The sequence below is a fragment of the Heterocephalus glaber genome, unplaced genomic scaffold, assembly GCF_053883595.1.
Source record: "Heterocephalus glaber isolate CG9 unplaced genomic scaffold, H.glaber_assembly_v1.0 deba00000621, whole genome shotgun sequence".
NCBI lineage: Eukaryota > Metazoa > Chordata > Mammalia > Rodentia > Bathyergidae > Heterocephalus > Heterocephalus glaber.
This window is the reverse complement of record NW_028258153.1, coordinates 34,787,322-34,811,511: the sequence shown is the minus strand read 5'-3', so window position 1 is coordinate 34,811,511 and position 24,190 is coordinate 34,787,322. Positions and strand designations below refer to the sequence as shown.

Here is a 24,190-nt window from a genome sequence, read left to right as displayed (position 1 = left end):
CATACATATACAGTTTTATATTTCAGAATATACTCCATGAATAACAATTGTTCATTAGTTCCCTTACCCCTCATTTTCAGTTTTAATCTGGGTCTCTCTTTCCTTCAATCTTTTCCTTCCATGCAAATCAGGTCTCTTTTTTCCATGAAGAAACCCCAGAACAACCTAATGTTTACCTTCTGGCTTTCCCTGAGGCTACACACACACACACACACACACACACACACACATCACACCTGAATTTACCCACAACCGTGTCTATGTCTGCACCTATACCCCTGCCTCTCCTACATCCACCTCAACATCAGCATCTGTGCTGAGCCTTGCATCTATGCAACCCAGCACCCCACCTGCTCACCTGTGTGTGGAACCCCAGAGCTCCACATTCCTCCAATGTGCTACAATGTTCTTTAGATAGTTTGTAAAAACATCAAGTTCACTTTTAAATATTAGTTTGAGTGGGAAGATTGGTCTGAATGCCTTGATCTATCATTATTGGAAAAATCTACAGAGGTTCTATTTTGAAATTTTATTTTATATTAAATTTGTAAAATTGGCATGTTTGTCCCTCCCACTTTTCATTTCTTACTTTATGTCTTTCACCAATATTCTATATTTTAGAAAATACATACAGATCTTGCAGCATTCTAATTAACTGTATTAATGTACACATTAAAGATTTTGATGTACTTGTAAATATAATATATATAATATTCTCCCCTTATCTGCAGGGGGATACATTCTAAAACCCCCAATGGATGTCTTAAAGTCCAAGTTCCCATATAGAACCTTACAGAACTATTTTTTCTATACATATATCTTTAAGATAAAGTTTCATTTATAAATTAGGCACAGGAGATATTCACAATAACAAGAATTAGTAAAATAGAACAATTATCACAATATACTATAATACAAATATATAAAACAGGAATTGTTTATTTCTGGACTTTTCTATATAGTCCTTCATTGACCATGGATTAAAAAAAAATCTTGGAAAGTGAGATGGCAGCAAGCAGGGTGTTGTTTAGATGTTTCCTTTTGTGGCTCCTTTTAGGGAAAAGCACTCCTGAGATACAATAAGAAGTTAATATTTGCTCTTTGTCCTGGGTTCCTGGCACAGACATGCTAAAACCTTTGTGATGTCTAGAATGCAAGCCCCTTTCAACCTTTGCTGAGTTCATTCATAGGAGATGGATTTGGGGGCCCCTGGGAACTTTCAGGTTGGGGCTGGTCACTGTGCGATGACAGCATGGGAACTTTCAACCCCATCCCAGACTTCCTGGGAGGAGAGCAGATGCTGGACTTTCAGTCATTGTCAGAGGAAAATGATTCAATCAATTGTGCTTGTGCAATGAAGCCTCCATACAAACCCTAAACTTGGGGCATTAACCCCAGGACCACCAGGCTGCACAGCAGGGAGTGCATAGTGGGCAAGCGGTGAAGCTTCATGGTTTTCCAGATGTTCCTTACCTCTGCCCTTACTGACTGTGCTCCACCTCCTGTTAAATCAGCAGGGCACTGTCAGACTCTCCTAGGAGTGCAAATGCTCCTGGAACTGCATGTGTAGGGGATCTAGGTTGCAAGCGCCTTATGAGAATCCAGTGCCTTCCCCCTGCTCTTCTATAAGAAGTAGTCTTCCTCTTTGGTCACTAGGCCACTTCATATAATTCTGGTATGCTCTTTCTTTACTAAAATTTTCAAATTTACTGTAAGATATTGCCTGTAGAATATGTATTTATTCACCTTGCCACTATCACCCTTTAATCAAAGCCTTGTATTTTATTCCCAATTTTGTACATGCTTTGATTGTTCCCTTTTTGCTTCATTAAGCTCATGGAGTGATAGTAGTTTCTCCTCTGATTCTAATAGATCTTTTTAAAAAAATACATGAAGTGATCCTATTTTACACTGTCAAGGCAGCATGCATTGTGTTTTAATGTATCACCTTATTTTAAGCTTCCTTCCTATCTTTTGCTATTTGGCCTATCTGTGCTATTTGTGTGTTTGTTTATGTATACTCTGTGTCCCTGTGGGTCTGCCTCTTGGTAATTTGGAAGTCATATATTCTGCTTTTGGTTTCTGTAGTCATACTTTTTATAATTCCTCATGTTATACTTAACCCTCTTTTCTGAATTTAGCTCTCTTCTAGAGCATCTGTTGCCTCTTTTATGACTAAGAGAAAATTGCCACTCTTCCACTTCCTCTCTCCCCGCCACCCCCAGACTTTTCCTGGTTTCATCCTTATTTTTAGTTCTGGTGATTCCCTTTACAGCTTCACTACTCGTGAGCTTGCTTTTTCCTGACTCACCCCTCATTTCCAGGACAGATGAAGAAAGGACAGGATTTACATTTCCTGCTATTTTTCTGCTTGCCATTTGTATTGTGCAAGTTTTAGCTTCTTCAGGTTTATACGATATACCTTTAGGAACCAAGTAGCCTTATGAAATTTTGTCTTAGATTTGTTTTTAAATGTTTCTGGTCCTCTTTTCCCTTCTACCACTTGAATATCTTTTCCCTTCTACACCGTGAATATTCAGGCAGAAGATGCTGTTCTTCCAAACACAGTGGGGTGTCTATGGTGTTAACGTCTGTGTCCTCCCACCCTCAAATTCATGGATTGAAATCCTTACCTCAGTGGGATGGTACTGGAATTTGACCTTTGAGGGATGATTAGATCAAGAAGGTGGAGCCCTCATGAGCGGGCTTCGTGCCCTTATAAAGGAGGTCCGAGAGCTTCCCCTCTTCCCTTCCACCATACGCGCATACAAGGAGGCACCATCTATGAACCAAGAATAGAACCCTCAACCTGACAGTGAATTTCCCAGGACATTGATCTTGGACTCTCAGCCTCCAGACCTGTGAGCAATAAGCATTTGCGGTTTACAAGCCAGCTGAGCCATGGCATTGCATTATAGCATCCTGGATGGATAAAGACAGGAACATATCCGTGGCTTTTTTCCTGTGTGAGCTATTGCACCTCATGACTTAGCTTCAGATCTCAGGTTACCTGCATTGGCTGTCCAGAGTCAGCTCCACTCCTGGGGAGACTGAGTCCAGGCTGTTGTTTTGTCCCTGGCTTCGCCAATGATTTGTTCGGTTCCTGTATGAACATTTAAAGAGTATTTGCTTATATAATTAAGTTTAAAAGCTTCTCTAGTCCCTGTGTCTTCATAGATGTCATTGTACCACTTTTGGGAAGTGTGGGTTTTCCTTTAGATTTGCAGACTTATGTCTAGGAAAAGACTTTCCTATTGCTTTTTGTTTTTGTTTTTTGCTTAAATTATTTTATTGGTACATTTTAGGTATACAATATGTTTACATTTATCATTGGGTGCTTGTACCTGTACATGATGTATCTTGGTTCTTATTTTTTCCCCATTCCCTGTGCACCCTTCACCCCATCCACCGTTCCCTATTTACATAGACTTTGTTTCCATTTTTTTCTTTTCTCATAATTTTTCCTTTCCCCTTCCCCTCACACCTCCCCTACACCTTTGGACCTTTTCTTCCTATTTCAAATTATCAATTATTCATTTTAATCATTTTAATCCTTATTTACACTTTCAGTTTCTCACACTAGAGAAACTATTTGGTATTTACACATGTGTGCACTATTTATTTCACTTACGAGTATTGCCTCAATGTGCATCCATTTAGCAATAAATGTCTCTAATTTCTCAGTTTTTATGGCTGAGTCATACTCCACTTTTTAAAAAACCATATCTTTATTGAATTTCCAGTTGATGGGCACTTGGGCTGTTTCCAATCTTTCACTATTATGAACTGAACTATTATAGACATGGGTGCACATATATCACTGTGGTGTGATTCTTTTAATTCTTATGGGAAGATACCCAGCAGGGGAATAGCTGAGTCAAATGGGACTGCTAGTCCTAGCTCTTTGAGGTACCACCATACTGATTTCCACAGTGGTTGCACCAGTCTGCACTCCCACCAACTATGGAGAAGGGTTCTTTCTCCCCACACCATTTGTTATTGGTTGGTTTCTTGATAGCAGCCATTTTTTCTGGGGTGAGGCGGAATCTAGGTATTGTTTTCATCTGCATCTCTCAAATGACCAGTGATGTTGAACAGTTTTTCCTATGTTTATTTGCTGCTTTTACTTCTTTATCTGAGAAATGTCTGTTCATTTCAGATGCCTATTTTTGAATTGGGTCTTTAAATTTGGAGGGTCTGAATTTTTTCAGTTCTTTATATGCTCTAAATAGTAGTATTTTGTCTGGGGTACAGCTGCTAAAATTTTTTTCCCACATTGTAGGTTGTCTCTTAGCTCTGTTGGTGGTTTCTCTTGTAGTGCAGAAGCTTTTTAATAAGATTAGATCCCAGTTGTTGATTCTAGTTCCTGTGCTACTGAGGTTTTGTTCATAAAGTCTTTTCCTATGCCAATATCTTCAAAAGTTCTACCTAACTTATCTTCCAGTAAGTTTAGTGTTTCTGTTTTAATATTTAGATCTTTAATCATCATTGATTTTAGTTTAGTGCATGGTGATACATATGGGTCTAGTTTTAATCTTTGGCAGGTTGAAATCCAGTTTTTCCAACACCATTTATTAAAGAGGCTATCTTTCCTCCAGTGAGGATGGTTGGTTCCTTTTTCAAAGATGAGGTGGCTGAGTATGTCTGGATTTGTTTCTGAATATTCTAATCTGTTCCACTGATCCTTGGGACTGTTTCTTTGCCAGTACCATGCTGTTTTTATCACAGTAGCTTTGTAATACAGTTTCTGGTTGGGGGTTGTGATACACCTTGCCATGTCTATGTTGCCTAGAATTGCTTTTGCTAGTCTAGGTCTCTTCTGTTTCCAAATGAATTTTTGAATTGTTTTCTCTAATTCTGTGAAGTATATTGGAATTTCAATCAGCATTCCATTAAATCTATATAGTAGTATTGGAAGTATGGCCATTTTCACTATATTGATTCTTCCTACCCAGGAGCAAGGGATGTCTTTCCATTTTCTTAAATCCTCTTCAATCTCTTTTTTCAGAGTGCTGCACTTTTCAGTGTAGAGGTCTTTTGCTTCCTTTGTTAGATTGATTCCTAGATATTTCTTTTTCTTGGATGCTATTGTAAAAGGAATTTTTTCCCTAATTTCTCTCTCAGTAAATCTGTTATTTGTGTATAAGAAGGCTATTGTTTTTTGAGTATTGACCTTGTATCCAGCTACTCTACTGAATCTGTAAATTAAGTTGAGAAGTCTTTTGGTAGAGTTTTTTGGGGGTCTTCTATGTAAAGTATCATATTGTCAGCAAATACTGACAGTTTCACTTCTTCCTTTCCTATCTTTATTCCTTTTATTTCTTTCTCATTTCTTATTGTTGTGGCTAATGTTTCTAGAACTATAGTGAACAGGAGTGGTGATAGTGGGCATCTTTGTCTTGTTCCTGATTTTAGCATGAAAGTTTTCAACCATTTTGTATGATGTTGGCTGTTGGTTTTTCATAGATAGCCTTAATCAGATTGAGATAAAGACCTTCTATTCCAATTTTCTGTAAGGTTTTTTTTATCATGAATTGGTGTTGAATTTTGTCAAATGCTTTTTCTCTATCTATTGAGATGATCATATAGTTTTTGTCCTTGGCTCAGTTAATATAATGTATTACATTTATTGATTTACGAATGTTGAATCATCCTTGCATTCCTGGGATAAATCTGACTTGGTCAGGGAGTGTGATGTTCTTGATGACCGACCCTTTGTATTCTGTTTGCCAGTAACTTGTTGAGGATTTTTGCATCTATGTTCATTAGGGAGATTGGCCTGTAATTGTCTTTTTGGGTTGGGTCTTTCCCTGTTTTTGGAATCAGGTAACACTTGCTTCCAGGAATGAATTTGGAAGTATTGCTTCCCTTTCAATTTCCTTGATGAATTTAAAGAGTAATGGCGATAGTTCTTCTTTAAATGTCTTGTAGAATTCAGCAGTGGAGCCATCAGGATCTGAGCTTTTCTTTGTTGGTAATTTTTTTTATTATGTTTTCAATTTCACTCATTGTAATTGGGGTGTTTAGAATTTCTATGTCTTCTTCATTAAGCTTTGGCAATTCATATGTATCTAGGAATCTGTCCATTTCTTCTGTGTTTACCATTTTATTAGGGTACAGTTTCTCGAAGTAGGTATTGATGATCCTCTGGATTTCTGCTGGATCTCTTGTGACTCCACCTTTTTCATTCCTAATTGCATGGATTTGAGCCTTTTCTTTCCTTTTTTTGATAAGGCTGGCTAAAGGTTTATGGATTTTATTTATTCTTTTGAAAACCCAACTCTTCGATTCACTGGCTTTTTATATCATTCTCTTAGTCTCCAATTGCATTGATTTCTGCTCTCATCGTTATAATTTCCTCTCTTGTATGACCTTTGGGTATGTTGTGTTCTTCTTTTTCTAGGAGTTTGAGGTTCTGCATTAGGTTATTTATCTGAGTTCTCTCTGTTTTCCTAATATGGGCATACACTGCTATGAGTTTCCCGTATAAAACTGCTTTCATTGTGTACCATAGATCCCTGTAGGTTGTACTGGCATTATCATTTACTCATAGAAACTGTCTAATTTCTTCTTTAATTTCCTCTGTGACCCATTGGTTGTTCAGGAGGGTGTTATTCAATTTCCAAGTGTTTGTGGGGGGGTTGCAGTTTCTCATGTTAATGATTTCCAATTTTATTGCACTATGGTCTGATATACAGGGGGAAACTTCAATTCTTTCACATTACTTAGAAATTACCTATGAGCCTGCATGTGGTCTATTTTGGAGAATGACCCGTGTGCAGCCGAAAAGAATGTGTATTTTGATTTTGTGGGGTTGAACACTCTGTAAACATCTATTAAGTCCATTTGTTCAATAGCTTGGTTCAGTTCTAGAATTTCTTTGTTAATTTTTTGTTTAGGTGACCTGTCTATTTGTGATAGTGGGGTATTTAGCTCCCCCACTACAAGTGTATTAGTGCTTATTTGGTTTTTCATGTCCATTAATATTTGTTTTTTATAGTTGGGGGCATTCATATTTGGTGCATATATATTTGTGATTGTCATCTCTTCCTCTTGGGTTGTTCCCTTCACAAGGATGGCAACTAGGCCATCTTTATCTCTCTTAATTAGTTTTTGTTTGAAATCTACTTTGTCTGCAAATAAGATTGCTACCCCTGCTTTTTTCTTGGTTCCTATTCCATGGAGAAGTGTTTTTCTTTCTTTTACTTTCAGTCTATGAATTTGTTTTTGAGTTTGATGTCTTTCTTGTACATGGCGTATTGTTGGATTTTGTACCTTAATCCATTCTGCTGTTCTATTTATTTTGATTGGTGAATTGAGGCCATTAACATTGATGGTTATAATTGATAGATAGTGACTCATCCTTGTCATGATGTTTTACTGTTTGGCTCTTTTGTTTCTTATTTTCCCCCCTTTCCTTTTAGTTTCTTTCCTTGCCTGGTGGCTTCCCTCTGTTGGGCCTCATGGAGTTGTGACCTTCATTTTCTCCTTCTAGGATATTGTTTTCAATTGTTGAGACCCCAAAGCAGAGAAAGATCCAACCAAAAAAGAGAACTATAGGCCAATCTCACTAATGAACATAGATGCAAAAATCCTCAATAAGATACTGGCAAACAGAATGCAGAAGATCATCAAGAAGGTCAAACACCCTGACCAAGTGGGATTCATCCCAGGAATGCAGGATGCTTCAACATACGCAAATCAATCAATGTAATACACTATATCAATAAAGCCAAGGACAAAAAACATATGATCATCTCAATAGATGCAGAAAAAGCATTTGACAAAATCCAACATGAGTTTATGATAAAAACCCTACAAAAGATTGGAATAGACAGTCTCTACCTCAATCTGATAAAAGCCATCTATGAGAAACCAACAGCCAATATCATACTAAATGGTCAAAAACTGAAATCCTTCACACTAAAATCAGGAACAAGACAAGGATGTCCACTATCACCACTCCTGTTCAATATAATTTTGGAAATATTAGCCACAGCAATTAGACAAGAGAAAGAAATAAAAGGAATAAAGATAGGAAATGAAGAAGTCAAATTGTCAATATTTGCAGATGATATGATACTCTACATAGGAGACCCCAAGAACTCCACCAAAAGTCTTCTAGACTTAATAACCAAATTCAGCAAAGTAGTTGGATAAAGATCAACACACAAAAATCAAAACCTTTCTCTACATGAACAACAGAGTCACTGAGAGAGAAATAGGGCAAACAATTCCTTTCACATTAGCATCCAAAAAACTGAAATACCTAGGAATCAACCTAACAAAAGAAATTAAAGACCTCTTCTCTGAAATTTATAGCACTTTGAAACAAAATATTGAAGGGGATATCAGAAAATGGAAAGACATCCCTTGCTCCTGAGTAGGAAGGAGCAACATAGTAAAAATAGCTATACATAGTAAAAATGGCTATACTTCCAAAATTGCTATATAGATTCAATGCAATCCCAGTTGAAATCCCAGCAGAATACTTCATGGACCTTGAGAAAACAATCTAAAAATTCATTTGGAACAAGAAGAGACCCAGAATAGCAAAAGCAATTCTAGGTAACAGAGACATGGCAGGAGATATTACAACCCCCAACTGGAAACTATACTACAAAGCTACTGTGATAAAACCAGCATGGTACTGGCAAAGAAACAGACCTGAGGACCAGTGGAACAGATTAGAAGATGCAGAAACAACTCCAGACACACTCAGCCACCTCATCTTTAACAAAGGAGCCAAACACACTCACAGGAGGAAAGATAGTCTCTTTAATAAATGGTGCTGGAGAAATCGTGTTTCAACTTGCCAAAGACTAAAACTAGACCTATATCTCTCACCATGCACTAATCTAAAATCAAAATGGATTAAAGATCTAAATTTAAAAACAGAAACACTGAACCGGCTGGAACAGGGGTTAGGTAGAACTCTTCAAGACATTGGGGTAGGAAAAGACTTTATGAACAAAACCTCAGTTGTTTGTGAACTAGCACAAACAATCAACAAGTGGGATCTCTTTTTTACTAAAAAGCTTCTGCACAGCAAAAGAAACCAAAAGGCAGTGTGAAGAGACAACCCACAATGTGGGAAAAAAATTTCACCAGCAGTCCCTCAGACTAAGGTCTATCTTGAATCTATAAAGAACTTTAAAAAATCAGACCTCTCAAATTTAAAAACCCAATCCAAAAACGGGCATCTGAAATGAACAGACATTTCTCACCCAAAGAAGTAGACAAGGCAAATAAACAGATGAAAAAATGTTCAACATCATTTGTCATTTGAGAGATGCAAATGAAAACAATGCTGAGATTCCACCTCACTCCAGAAAGAATGGCTGCTATCATGAAATCAACCAACAACAAATGCTGGCAGGGCTGTGGGGAAAGAGGAACCCTGCTCCACTGCTGGTGGGAGTGTAGACTGGTGCAAGCACTGTGGAAATCAGTATGGAGATACCTCAAAGAACTAGGACTGGAAGTCCCATTTGAGCCAGCTATTCCCCTGCTGGGTATCTTCCCCAAAGAATTAAAAGAATCATACCACAGCAATATATGTGCACCTATGTTTATAGCAGCACAGTTTGTAATAGCTAAAACTTTGAAACAGCCCAAATGCCCCTCAGTTGGAGACTGGATCAAGAAAATGTGGTTTTTTAATAAAATGAAGTACTACTCAGCCATAAAAAATGAGAAATTAGATACATGTATTGCTAAATGGATGCACATTGAGGCCATACTCTTAAGTGAAATAAACAGGACACACATGTGTAAATACCAAATAGTTTCTCTAGTGTGAGAAACAAAGTGTAAATCAGGACTAAAAGGTATAATAGATAATGTGAAATAGAAAAAAAAAGGGCAAAGGGGAGGGGGAAGTGGGATGGGTAGGGGAAAGGAAAGAAGATAATGGAATTAATATGAGAAAATGAAAAAATGGAGACAACGTCTTTGTAAATAGGGAGGGATGGGAGGGGTTGAAGGGAGGGCAGGAGAAGGGGGAAAAAATAAGAACCAAGAGAGTATGTAAAGGTGCATATCTCCAATGATGAATGTTTGTATTGTAGACCTAAAATGTACCAATAAAAGGATATATAAAAAAAAATTGTTTTGAGTGCTGGTTTGGTGTTCATGAAATTTCTCAGGTGTTCTTTGTCATGGAAGTATGTAATTTTCCCATCCATTTTGAAAGATAATTTTGCAGGATACAACAGTCTAGGTTGCAAGTTATTTTCTTTAGGGCTTTAAATACTTCATTCCAGGCTCTCCTTGATTTGAGGGTTTGTGTTGAGAAGTCTGCTGTGATTCTGATGGACTTTTCTTTGTATGTGATTTGTTTCTTTTCTTTAAATGCTTGTAGGATTTTGTTCTTCTGTTGTGCTTTGTGAATTAAATCAAAATTGAGGATCAACCCAACATATGTTTATGGTGAATAAAGTCTTCAATATAGCAACTTTACCCTTCGGGATGGGGAGTTAGAAGGAGCTGGGGAGGGAGGGATAGATAGGTAGAAGGATAGGGGAAGGTTAGCAGTGAGGCCAGAGGACACAGGCAAGAGAAGGAAAAAGAGAAGAAAAGAGAAATAAAGAAGAAATATGAATTAGGGCCAGAACAGGAGCACAAATGGAGATAAAGAACAATGTGGGACAATAAGGGAATGAGTGTCAGAGAGAGAAAGGAAAGAGAAAAGAAAGAAAAAAGAGAAAAATAAAAATTTGAAAAGAGTAAAAAAAAAAGTTAAAATTAAAAATTAGAGCAAAAAAATCGTAATAATTTTGAAACTAACAAATAAAACATAAAAATGAAGGGCCTCCTTCAGGGTATGTCTCTGCTGTCATAATAGACAATGTGGTAGCAGTGAGCAGATGTTAAGACAATGACTCTCAGCAAGTCAGTTGCAGACTCATGAAATTCAGGCAGATTTAAGGCTGAAAGTCCCAAGTTGAGCTCCCTGTCCTACAGGGTTGAACTCTGCAAGGCTCTACTGCAGGTTCCAGCTGCCCTTCCCCTGAAGAGAGGCCAGGTTCTGATGGGAGGTGATGATCCCTCCAACTTACCAAGTACGGTGGTCTGGTGTGCCCTTTATTGCAGAGATTCTCTTCACTTTTCCAGGGGGCTTCAGTGTTCATCAGGGAGCCTGAGAGAGGCCCTCTATCTGTTGTTCACTTCTGCAGCTCGAGACACTGGCCGTTATGCCCCTGCTGTGCCTCTGTAGTGTGGAACCAGGTAGCGGCACAGCCAGGAAGCTGAGGGGGGGCACTGGAGGGGCCTGGGTTGCAGGCTGGTGGGCTTGTCGAGGGGTCCTCACTGCCTCACTGGTTGCAGGTGGGCATGGCAAACCGGAAGGAGGGAGCTCCAGCAGGCCAGGGACCTCTCAGCCCACGCTGCTAAGCTGGTGGCTGGTGGGCCTGTCGAGTCCTGTTGTATTTTGAATACACCCTTACTTTTTTCTTTGAAACCCAGGTGCACCACTGACAGCCACCTTGGTGTTGAATGTACTTGCTCCCCATCTATAGAATGTCCTCTGCAACCGCAGTCATTGCATCGCGTTCCTTTTGCATTTGTAGTGAGGCCTCAACCCTTTCCGGTGTATGAATTATGTGGCCTTGCAGTGAGTCTGTCATATTCCCTGCTCTTCATTGACCAAGTATGCACTGGGCATGTTTTGATTCAAAATGTTAATAACAGCTGATTTTTTCTTCTAGACTAGATCTCTATGTGTGCAATTTCATATTATATTTATTTCTTCTTTCACTTTCTTTTTAATTTAATTTAATTGTATTTTTTGGTACTGGGGATCAAACTCAGGACCTTGTGCTTGTGAGGCAGGCATCGGCACCACTGAGCTAAATCCTGACCCTCTTTTTCTTTTTAAAATCATTTAACCATTCATTTACTTCTATTGCACAATAGCTGTGTAAATATCTGTCGGGAGCAATGCTACTTCCTGACAAATACTAAAATAGGCTTTCCACACTGTTCGTGAGTGAAGTGGGCCATTTTGTCCAGGTGATGTGTTTGTCCTGACTCAGTGGGATAGGTTTCCCCAGGGGCCTTCCCCACTTTCTTTGGGGTCTGGTCTCTTCCGTGTTGGGCTTCTGATTTGGTGAACACGGAGGGTGCAGGTGTACATGGCTGGGTGTGCCAGCTTCCCCGGGACGTCCCTTCCTGTCATGCATCCAGCTCCTCAGGTGCAGAAACCCTTCAGTGCTTCTCTCCTGGGCCAGGACTGCTTTGACTTCAGCCAGTTCTTTCTGCTCACCTCTGTCTGTCTTTGGGGAGAGAGGGGTTGTTGGATGGGTTTGCCCCACCTCTCTGCAACAGAATGCTGAACAGTCTTAATGAAGCAGATTGGCCCTGAGGTAGACCTGCAAAGGTTGTTGGGACTTTGTTTGGTTCTTTCCCAGTTTCTGCTCCCATTCCCTGCTGACTTAACTTTGCTGTGTTTTCTCTTTGACTAATTGCAGTGTAATAGTAGACATAATTACCTGTGCCGATGTGAACTTTCTTTGTGTACTCCTCACTCTGGTGGAAAATGGCAGTGACTGTGAACATTTTGTAGTGAGCTTCCAGCCATTCCCAAATCATACTTGTGTGGCTTTTCTCCAAGTTGAGGTTATTTATGACTTTTTCACCCTATAGTTTTGTTTCTAATCTCGCCTGTGTAGTGTTTCCTTCAACTGGAGGGTTAAATCTCTCTAGTAAAACATTACACCAATCAGAGGGAATTTCTGCAAATTTCTACCTTCCCTTGTGGTAGAGTTGGAGCCATTCTCCTTTACCAGATTTCTGTGGTTGGTACCAGTTTCTATTTTTTCTTATTTACCATTCTGTGTTCTAGGTTTTGTAAGATATAGGTTTTGATTTCTCATTTCATTCCATCATCTTAAAATAAGTCCCTAAATTTGGCTTTTGGGATGTCAGAAGAGTATACTTTCTTTCCCCATGAATTTAGGCATATAAAAACTGCAGCTCTCCCCTATCACTATGGCAGGACTTTGTACTGTGGGGACTTGGCAAGGGATGGTAGCTCCAGATGCTGCTCATTACACACCTGTCACAGCACATGTGATTTTAGAGACCCTTGAAGAGATTTATTAACCATATACAGCTAGAGACTCTTGTCAACCTGAGCTGCTATTAGATTGTCAAACAATCACAGTGCTTAAATGAGGTGTTTTAAGAAGAAATGGTAAAATTGGAGAGCTCTTTTGAAGGATGAACACTATTATGCATAGCTTGGAAAACAATGCTATAAAATACCAAGAAGCTACCAATCTAAGTACCTGAAAAGATCAATAGATCAATTGACATTTGTGAGTGACCAGGTGTAAGGTGGGACGTGGGGGGTGCAATCAATTGTAGTGCATCTGCTGAATTAAGCACATTCCTACCAAAATCCTTCATAGTCATCCTCTGGTAGCCATGAAGATTGGTTCCAGAACCTCCCACAGACACCAAAATGAACAGATGCTCAAGGTCCTTGCATAAAATGGCACAGTATCTGCATAGAAACTACTCACATCTTTGGTATATTTAAGTCTTTTCTACTTATAATACACAAGACAGTGTACATGTTATGTAAATAGCTTCTATCCTGTATTATTTAGGAAATAATGACAAGAAAAATGTGTACATTTTTAATACAAAGGCAATTTTTTCTGAATATGTTCAATCAGCATTTGGTTAAACCCATAGATGGGGAACCTGAGGATATGGTGATCATGGGTATGAGCATTTCCCATCTCCTAGATTAGACAAGGAGCCCTGGCTTCCATGGTCACTTGGTTGATACTGTAGTCTTGATCTGCATCTAAAAAAATTGCTTGTATATAATCATCTACCTATGGTGATGTTATATATTATACTTATTTATTTTAACTGCAAATTTACTGAAAAACAATATTCATAAATCAGTCTCTTTAGTTTTTATATATCAATTGTTTTCCAGTCAATGGACAATTTCCAGCTGCTTCTAGGAAGACGTATTTCTCTCCCTTTGTTTTGAAAATAATGTTAGGAATGGTTTGGGGTGTTGAAAATGGTACACAGAGAAGCTTTGGACTCCAGCATTTCTTATGTAGCTGAGACTCCACTTATCATGCAACTAATTAGGCAAATAATATGTTCAACATAATTTCTTGTCCACAGAGAATCCCACAGAGACTGTTTTCAAAGGCTCTATTAACTGATGTGTAAATAAATGTAAAAATGCTAATCTGACAAATAAGTCTAGAAGGAGAAAAGAATTTTCTTCAGAGTCCTTTAAATCTGAAACCCCTCTGAATTGCCCTGATGGCTTTGCCCTTCTTTAAGGTTCAACTTGATGTGGCTGCACCTTTAGTGCCAGTAATGTGCCTGAAGTCTTTAAGCTGGAGATCACCTAGACACTTTCTGGCTTGAATGAAGTCACTTTCATTCTAACCTGTATGGAAGCCTCTACTCTGACACACATTTCAGGGATCCAATTGGTTTTGCTCTCATCCACGGCAACATGTGTGGCAGTAAGTCTCCCAGTAAATTGATCTCTGTGCAGTTTTGTATTTCTTGGCCTCTATTGTGCTGTAAATATGAAGAGTCTTCCAAAGGTCCATGCATTGTTGGTGCTAACCTCATCAAGATAGGTCAACCATTAATCCCCTTCTGAGATCTTAGTTGAATGTGGGGTTAGGAGATGGGGCTGGCTGGACAACTGGACACTCTGAGGGTACATTTTCTCTCTGGCTCTTTCCAACTCTTTCTTTGTTTCCTGGCTGCCATGAGGTCAGCAGTTTTTCTCTGCTATGATGTCTCTGCCTCAGAGCCAGTCAACCATGGACCAAATCCTTTGACGCCATAAGCCAAATTAAAGCATTCCTCCTGTGAATTGATTTTCTCAGGTATTTGGTCACAATGACGAAAAAAAAACCCCAAAACAAAAAACAACAAAAAACCTCATTACTGCAACCTCCTTCTTCAGTTTCACAGTACCTTGGACCCAGTCTCCATACACTGGGGCTGTGTTGTTATGAAATAGCTCTGTAAACAGCATATCATGAAAGAACTCTTATCGATGAGCTGTCTACTGTGAGATTCATTTCTCCACATTCATCATTTTATTTATACTTATCCCAAGCCAGCAAAGAAGGTGTATGATCCTCATTACACAAAGAGCCCTTGATGCTGAGGCAGTGGTGAGCCTATTCTGTCCTCAACTCTGTGCCAGGGACAGGGAGCTGTTAACAAGTCTGTCTCTAGTACACACCTGGGTTTAACACTAATTTGTTCTATTAAAACTTTTGGTTGATGAAGAATATAGCTGATAAGAGCAAAGCCCCTGTACAAATCCAAGGCAGCCTTAATCCAAACCAATCATCTTATGATAGGGCCTGATGTTCTTCACAGGTGGGCTCCAGGTGTCTTTCTTTAGGCCCCAGCTTTGGATCATGAGAGTACATCAACGGTAATATTGATGCCAATAGACCTGGACCTCTGATTGTAGGGTGAGTAGGGGGTTATTTCTTAAAACTATTCATAAATGAACTATTTTTCCTTCTCTAATGAAATGCGTTTGTATCTAAGTCCTATTTACAAACTAAGCTAATGCTGTGCATGTTCAATTTCCAAACAAATCCTTAAAGCCATAGCTGTTTTATTTCTGTAATTTTTCATTCATTATTTTCAGACAGTAGTTGACTGCAAGTAACTAAAATCATGGACAGTAAGATCATGGATAAGGGAAACTACTGCAGATGAGTGTGAGCATAGAAAAAGGCCATCATCCATCGGCATTCATACTTACGGTGGACTGTGTATGGATCTAATGTACATGTGGCACCGAATATTTCTGAAGTTTTAAACAAGCCGCTTTTTGATAGCACTCATTTTCTCCCCAGGTGTTCTTGGCAAGTGACACAAGTAAATCCAGAGCTTCTCATAGAATTAAATGGCAGTGACAGGTCTGACTAGGAGTCTCCGTCACTCTGTCTCACAGATGGAGACCATGCGTGTGTTACTTCCAGGCACCTTTTATTTGTTGAGCTTCCTGACTCAAATACCAACTTTGGTTCTTGTAACCATGTCATGTGACCAGGAAGTATAATGCTTCATAAAGCAGGGGAGAGGGGAAGAGGGAGAGGTGAGCTTGGTTGCTACATGACCCAGGATTCAGGAGGAGTGGCCCCCCACCCTCCCTGTGCTCCATCATCAGGGCCCAGGTGCCCCATTCCAATCTCCTTGCATCTCACTACTTGGTCATTGACTGGATAACCATGTTATTTGAGTTCTAACATTCAGCTTGTGAATCTGGTTCTGTGACCTCTGAGACAGCCTGCCTAGTGGTGAACCAGAGGCTACCATGGCATCCATGTAATTCCTAGCTAACAAACCTTACCCTTGTTGCAGGCTTTTTCAAACTTGCTAAAGGAAAGAGCAGTCAGCCCTCTGTACCCATGGGGTCTGCATCCATGGAGTCAACCAAACATGGATAGAAAGTATTTTTAAAAATTACATCTAAGTGGACATGGTGGTGCACACCCGTAAACTCAGCACTCTAGGGGTTCAAGACAGACGGATTGTAAATTCAAGCCCAGCATGGAAAACTTAGTGACTTAACAGGCCCTGTGTCATAATAAAAGGTGAAAAAGCTTTCGTGATATAGTTCAATACTACGACTCAGGGTTCAATCCTCAGTACTGCAAAAAAAAAACAAAACAGTGCATCTGTATTGAGTATGTATAAACTTCTTTTCCTTATTATTATTCTCTAAATAATACAGTTTAGGAGCTACTTACCAAGCATCTGTAGTGTGTTATGTATTATAAGGAAAATATGATTAAAAGTGTATGTGAAGATGTGTGTAGGTTGTATGTAAACACTAGGCTATTGCATAGAAGAGACCTGAGGATCTGCAGATTTTGGCATCCAATCCCCTGTGGACATGGAGGGTGATTATCTTCTATTTCTGCAGAGCACCCATGAATCAGTGAGGATGGAATATCTCTTCTCCCCTGCCCACAAGCAAGTATTAGGTCTTCAGCTCACAAGTTGTTCATTGATCTTGTTACATTCACTCAACTTTGTGCTGGATTCTGGGAATTAACAAGACAGATATCCCAGAGGTTATGGTCAAGTTGTGGAGAAAAATAAAGCCTCCTTTTCATGCTTGAGATCAACTGACCCCTTCCCTTGTCACAGCCTGGCCTAGTGCTCTTTGACTTCAGTTTCTCCTGCTCTGTCTCACTCTCTGTCCCCAGCCATAAGCCTCCTTCTCCATTGGGAAATGACTATCATTGAGGTAGCACCTGATGTTACTTGATGTATTGATTGAATAAATAAAATAGTTTTAGTCCATTTTCTGCTGCTAAAACAGAATACTTAAGCTGGGTAATTTACAAAGAGAAAGGGTTTATTCTGACTCACAGTTCTGGAGGGCAGAAGTCCAAGATAGAGCAGCCACATCTCATATCTAGTGAGGGTCTCATGTTGCTTCAAGTCATAGTAGAAAAACTGAAGGGTAACTAGGTGGGAGAGGCAAAAGATGAGGTGCTGCCTTGTTTCCTAACAACTGCTCTCATGGTAGCTAATCCACCCACAAGAAAGGCATTGATCCCTCTTAAAATCCTCGTCACCCTTTAAAGGCCCATCACCCCCTAATAGGGCTACATTGGAGACTAAATTTCACTGTGAGTTTTGAAAGGGACAAACCACATACAAGTCATAAAACCACATAGAAATCATAGCAGTGTCATTTAGAGATGCATTAGCTGCCAAGTTCCAGAAAATATATCCATAGAGACTTAAACAAGTAAGGACTTATTTCTCTATGTAGTTTAAGTTCAGGGATGGTTCCAGTGTACTGGTTCAGTTTATTGGCCCAATGATATGGTTTCTGAAGTCTCTGCAGATTTCTCAGCTTTTCTATTATCATCACAATATCTGTATTTGTCCTTGTTCTTGCTTTATTCATGATAAGCCACTGTAAAAGTTAGTGGCTTAACACAGCAATTTCTTATCACGTTCCTGATGCTTTGGGTTGAATTCAGCTGGGAATTCCTTGGACTCTTCATGCCTTGGCATATTCAAATATATTTGAATATACAAAGACTCATTTAAAGGAGTTAAGTTTGCTTGAGTCCTTTGATATGTTGTAACAGCATAATTTATAGTATATTATTATAAAATGTCTTGTAAAATTTATTTTCTGGAACAAGTTTCTCTTTTGACTTTGATGAAAACATGAGCAGGTCCACACATTTGCTCTTTCTTGGGTAACATGCAGTCCTCTGATCAATAAGTAACATTTCTGGTAGCATGTAACTAAAGCAGTGGATGCTGTTGCTTCTGGGACAATTCACATCTTCCCGGGAAGGAGCAGCTGCATTCTCCCTGTATTAATTTAGAGCTTCTACTTCTCCTTGGAAATGCAGAAAAGTAAGGAAAATCGTTACCCAATTAGTACTCCCACAATCTGGGCTCTGGCTGTCTGTGTCTGGCAGATGTTTTAAATGAACTTCATCTCTAATGAGTGTTTCTAATGGTTCTTCAAATTGGCTTGTTTGTTGTATAACAAAATATCCAAGAATATAATGGCTTAAAATAGCACAATTTTAATATATCTCATGACTTGGTGTGTCAGGAGCAGGGGCAACACTCAACTATTTGCACATCACTGGTACTGTATTGTAGGTGGTGTCTGAGTCCATTTGCTGTTGTTGGAACAAAACACTTGAAACTGGATGCTGTTTTTTGATAAAGAAAAGAGATTTGTTGAGCACATGGCTTTGTGTCTGAGTATAAGATCAGGTAGCCCCTTCTGCTGGGCTGCTGGTAAAAGCCTTTGGCTTCCTCCGGACATGCTGGGTGGCATCATATGGCAGGAGGACAATGAAGAAAGATCGTATGTTGACAGAGGAAGCAGGAGATGAAATCAGGGAATCCAAGCACGGCTTATAGCAACTCCCTCTAGAATAGCCTCACTGCCAGTGAGCTAACCCACTCCCACAAAATGCACATGATCCCTCTGAGAGCGACAGTCCCACTGAAATACTCACCTGCCATGAGGCCCTGCCTTTGAAAGGTTCCACTGCCCTCTCAGCATCGCCACTCTGGAGACCAGGCTCCCAATACGTGAACCTCGGGGAACACGAACTGCAGCCAGACCATATAGGTGGCCTCTTGCTTGCAGCTTTTTATTCAGGAGAGGTACTCTCTCCTGGCCCATCATTCCCAGAATCTCTGCTGAAATCTGACCTCCCTTCCTGGTGCCTTGTGAGCTCAACTGGCTGCTCTGCTATCTGGATGGAATGTTAATCCTCAGGAAATACTGTGCACTTTGTGCCGTTGGCTATCAGATTATTTTTAATTTCCCCAAGGCAACCACTTCCTCGGGGTTCATTGAAGTCCACTCTCTAGACCTTCTTTGACTGTTTAGATTTTCCACACTGAAGTCACACAGAGAAAGAAATCACTAGGCCAGAAAGGAGGGGCTAGTTCACACCCTTTTTTCTTAAGTGAGTGGCAGAGAACTCCAGTCTTATTATGAAATTTCTCTCCTCTCTCTGCCTCTCCAGTCTCTTTCATAGATGGAAGTGTAAGCTTAGGCTAGAGATACATGATTCCTTTCACATCACTTTTGCAACTCTCGAACTTGGTCCTGCTTTAAAATGATGAGTTTATTATCTTCATGCCTCAGCAAAAGCAGAGATAAGAAGATTTCCATTTAATTTTATTAGTGTTTCTTTTTAAATCACATGCATGGCTGTTATGATAAAATTAGAACTACTAAGAAAAAAAGCATAGCTTTCTTTGTTTTACAGCTTCAGTTTGATTAACACAGGGCCATTTGGGCTATTTAAACACATAACACTTTTTATAACCTCTTCAGGTAGTACTGAACACCCGGGGCAGGGGTGCGCCGTGCACTATCCGTCATACACAGTGCATATAAGTTTAAGATGCAGCTTCTGATCAAGACTTACCAGGACTGTATTATTGTGTCTGACGTTTCTGGCTTCATGGTCCCGGATCTTGCATTTGGTTTTAACTTTCTCAGCCTTGCTTTTCTCATATATAAAATTGAAAACATAATGTATGCTTCCTAAAGATAAGATAAAATGGATATGCAAAGTACTACAGTGCTAGATGTTTTCTCCTAAATGTGGCAGTGATGTTAATAAGTACACATGTTTGATTAACTTTTCACACATTATCAATGAGAAACTGCTTTAAAAGTCTTTCTCTGAAGATCATCTCATTTCCAGTGCAGTACTGTCATTCCGTCTTATTTGGCTTGAAATCTCATTGTTGGTGGTTTAACACTTTGCAGAATTAATTAGGTGTTTGGTGTTAAGTTCTGCAATCTGCCTATCGAAGTCATTTAATTTATACTTTAATTGACTCGTTTTGACAGTCAAGAATTTGAAGGGAACTTCTCTTTGAGGAAAATGATGCAGTTTTTTAATATTAAAAGGTCACATTAGCAAAATGACTTCAAACTTTAATTTGTCAAACATCATGCACCTGTTGCCCTGCTTCCTTGTTAGCAATGCACTGTCAGATTTCTGGATTTTTTTTATCCTAATAGGTACCCTGTTTAATTTGCAATTCCCTAATAAAAGTTAATACTAAGCATCTTTTCATATGTTTGTTTACTATTATTGCATACTAAGCAAAAGAAGCCACTCTGAAAAGGCTACATATAATTCCAATTATTCATGACATACTGAAAAAAGAGCTTTATAGAGATGCAAATAAATATTATAATATTGTATTATAACTCAAAGTTTAAGACACATATCTATTGATCAATATTATAATTAATTAATTACATAAGTTAATGATTGAATTGATTTTAACAGTGGTTTGCAGGGATCTAGCCAAAGAGCACAAAGGTTAATCACAGGTTAATCACAGGCAGTTTTTTTTAGAACAGTGAAATTATTTTATCATATACTGTAATGCTGGATATAAGGCACCATATATTTGCCATGACACATAGAACTGAATGGCATAAAGATTAAATCTTGAAATATAGACATGTTGAAAAATCATCTGGAAGTTTGGGATATACAGACCCTAGGATGAAATGGAGGTTGTGAGGAAGAATCTAACTGTATTGCCAAGGCATGTACAACTGTTAGGGATTGTGGGAAACGAGCACTCCCAAGTAACTTTACACATGAGTGGAGACTTGAAAACAAAAGGCAAAAGGAATGGTCGATATGTATCACTCGTGTAATGATAAATAATGCCTGAAGGACTTCCTTCTCTATAGAGAGAGGGTAAGAATTTTGATACCACTGTATATGTATAATGGAATTAAACAGTTGGGTAACTTAATGGTAGATAATGAGAGCCAGGTTCTTTTCTATTGAGATAGGAAATTACAGACAGGCTAAGAAAGGAGACAAGAATGATCCATGTGATAATAGATCAGTGTCGGAGACACCAATATAAAATCATGTTTCGCTTCACATCCAAACAGGTGGGTATGTATAAGTGTACACGTACAGGGGCGTATGGATAGAAGTTAGTGTGCACTCATGTCTCTCCTTGCTCTACTAGCTCAGTACAACTAGAAGCAATGACACTTCAGCAGCAATGACCATACCTGGAGCCAATTAGGGTTAAGGAAACCTTTCCTCAGCAAAAGAAACCAAACCTCTGGAGAAAAGACTGGTGCTACAGTTGAGACAGATGATATATAAGATAACCCTGGAACATCTTAGAGTGCAGGATAGTAAGGGAGTACCCAAACCCACAGTTAAGTTTGAATCAGCAAGTCACAGGAGCAAACTGAAAGGGTGAATCTGAATGATGTGTGTAAACACTTCATTCTCAGGTTTGTAGAGTAAAACTTCCTTCTCCTTAAGTGCAGGCTGCACATAGTGGCTTCCTTCTAAAGAGAACAATATGGGAAGTGAAGAACAGTGCTTTCCAGGAGAGAAATGTGACAGTACTACCCCATCCAAGTGAACAAGATTGTTTTGGGTCTAACCTGCCGCTAAAGTCTCCTGTGTCCAGAGGTGAGGCTTTTGGGAGGTGATTGAATCATGGGGACTCTAACTTCCTTGATGGATTAATCCACTGATGAGATCAGAATTTGATTGCTTTATTGGGAGGTGATGGGAATAGGTGGTAGGGAGTGGGACTAGGGGCTTGTGACTTTGGGGGACGATAAATGTTTCTGGCTCCTTCACCCCTGGCTCCTCCTCTGTTCTCTGCTTCCTGGCTGACATGAGGTGAGCAGCTCTCCTCTGCTGTGCCTTTCTGCCATGAAGTTTCTGTCTTGGAACCAGCCAACCTATGAAGCCGTGAGCCAAAATAAATCTTTCTTTATTTCAATTGTTTTTCTCAGGTATTGGGTCATGGTGATGTAAAGCTTACGCAAGGGTCAACAGCAAAAGGGTGAATCATGTTGAAAGCATGCAGTCTTCAAGTGATCTGTTGGGAGTGTCACTTTATTTCTGTGACTTTTCCTTCAAAAATTCTTAACACTAGTCTAATCATGAGAAAAACATCAAACTGCAAATGAGAGGTATCTCACAAAATATCTGACCATTACTTTTCAAAACTGTCAATATTATCAAAAACAGAGAAATCTGAGAAAATGTCATAACCAAGAGGCGCCCATGGAGATACAGCAATTATAGGCAAAGTGGAATTGTAGATGGAATTCTGGAGCAGAAAAAGGACATTACATTAAAACAGTGAAGAAATCTGAACTAGGAACAGACCTTAGTTAATAATAATGTGTCCATATTATCTCATCGGTTGTGGCAAATGTGTCTTTCTCTTGAAAGATGTCAACAGTACAGGAATCTGGGGGTGAGGCTGTGGGGAAATTGTGTCTACTCTCTATGATGGCTAGGTTAGATCATTCAATCAGACACTAACTGAAGAGCTTATTTTCTAACTACAGTCGACAATAGTCAGCTGACATTAAGAAAAGGAGATTATTCTCCATAATGGGAGTGGTACTCATGCAATTAGTTCAAAGGCATTCAAAGCAAAACTGACATTCCCTTGAAGAAGTCTGCCTCAAGACAGAAGCTCATGCCTGGGAGAGTGTCCAGTCTGTTGGTCTACTGTACAAATTTTGGATTTGTCAGTCCCAAAATTATGTGATCTAGTACCTTAAAATAAATGTCTTCATAGACACAACAATGAATGATAAAAGATGGCTAGACAGGTGATAATAATGATAGGGGATAGATGATAGATAGATCTAATTCTGTTTCTCTAGAGAACTCTGATTAATAAACTATGTATACAACCATTCTGTAAATCTCTATTATAAAATCTTTATTTTGAAAATCCAACATTAGAAGGTGATATTTGAGAAATCTTTTTTGGCAACATTGATAATTATTACAACACTAATTTATTGCTCTAAATATTTAAAAATAATTAAAAAGAAATAAACATTTATTCCATGTACTTTCAGAATGGCCAACTCTTTTATAATACGAGGTTCCCTTTATACAGAATTCCAAATAGTAAAGGAAAAAAAAATACAGAAGATCAGCATTTTGCTTGGACCAACTGATATGAAATCATATATTGGTGAGAATAATCAATACCACCTGAGCATTCTGCTCAGATTTGGAATTAAGAGAAGTAAAACAATGAAAAGTTAAATTCTTCATAACATAATGAAATAAGAAGTTCATAGTACCACTTATGAAGAATTTTTGAAAATATTAACTTGAATTAATCATAAATCTGAGGTTTGCTAACAATTTGCAGGACACACATTGAGAAACATGATTATATTAAATGAGGTCGCAAAGAAGCAAACAAATTCAGCAAGTGAGAATTTACAATAGAAAGTATTCAGATTTTCCTCCAGCTATTTTGGTCCCAGGATTAAGTGCCGCTTTGGAGAAATCTGATCCTAATTTCATTTTCCTCTTTTTAAGAAAACTTGTTCTGTCTGCTGGTGCTCTGCAGAATTATCTTCCATTAAAATTGGCTATCACAAATAGACTATGCCTAGGTGTTGGTCATTTTGAAATAGAACAGGTACACTGACAGGACGGGGACGTGGCTTCTCAGGCCTTAAGCGATGACCAATACCTACTAAAAAGATGGGGACAGCTCTTTTTTCTGTCCTTCCTTGCTGAGCATGTATGGAATGCACCCTCCCCATCCCTGCTCTTATCTCCAGGACCAGATGCTTTGTGACAGCAGAGGGGAGGGACTCCAG

The 24,190-nt window shown here is 39.0% G+C and overlaps 1 long non-coding RNA gene across 1 annotated transcript in view; it reads right to left on the bottom strand.

The window, feature by feature from the left end:
* Positions 1 to 11,184, bottom strand: part of LOC110346770 (uncharacterized) — a 50,266-nt gene extending 39,082 nt beyond the window's left edge. Inside the window, exons 1-2 of the long non-coding RNA XR_015449130.1 lie at positions 11,061 to 11,184; positions 3,011 to 3,103 (exon numbers count right to left, since the gene is read on the bottom strand). This is a non-coding gene — a long non-coding RNA (uncharacterized LOC110346770). The remainder of the gene's footprint in view (positions 1 to 3,010; positions 3,104 to 11,060) is intronic.
* Positions 11,185 to 24,190: the final 13,006 nt, after the last annotated feature.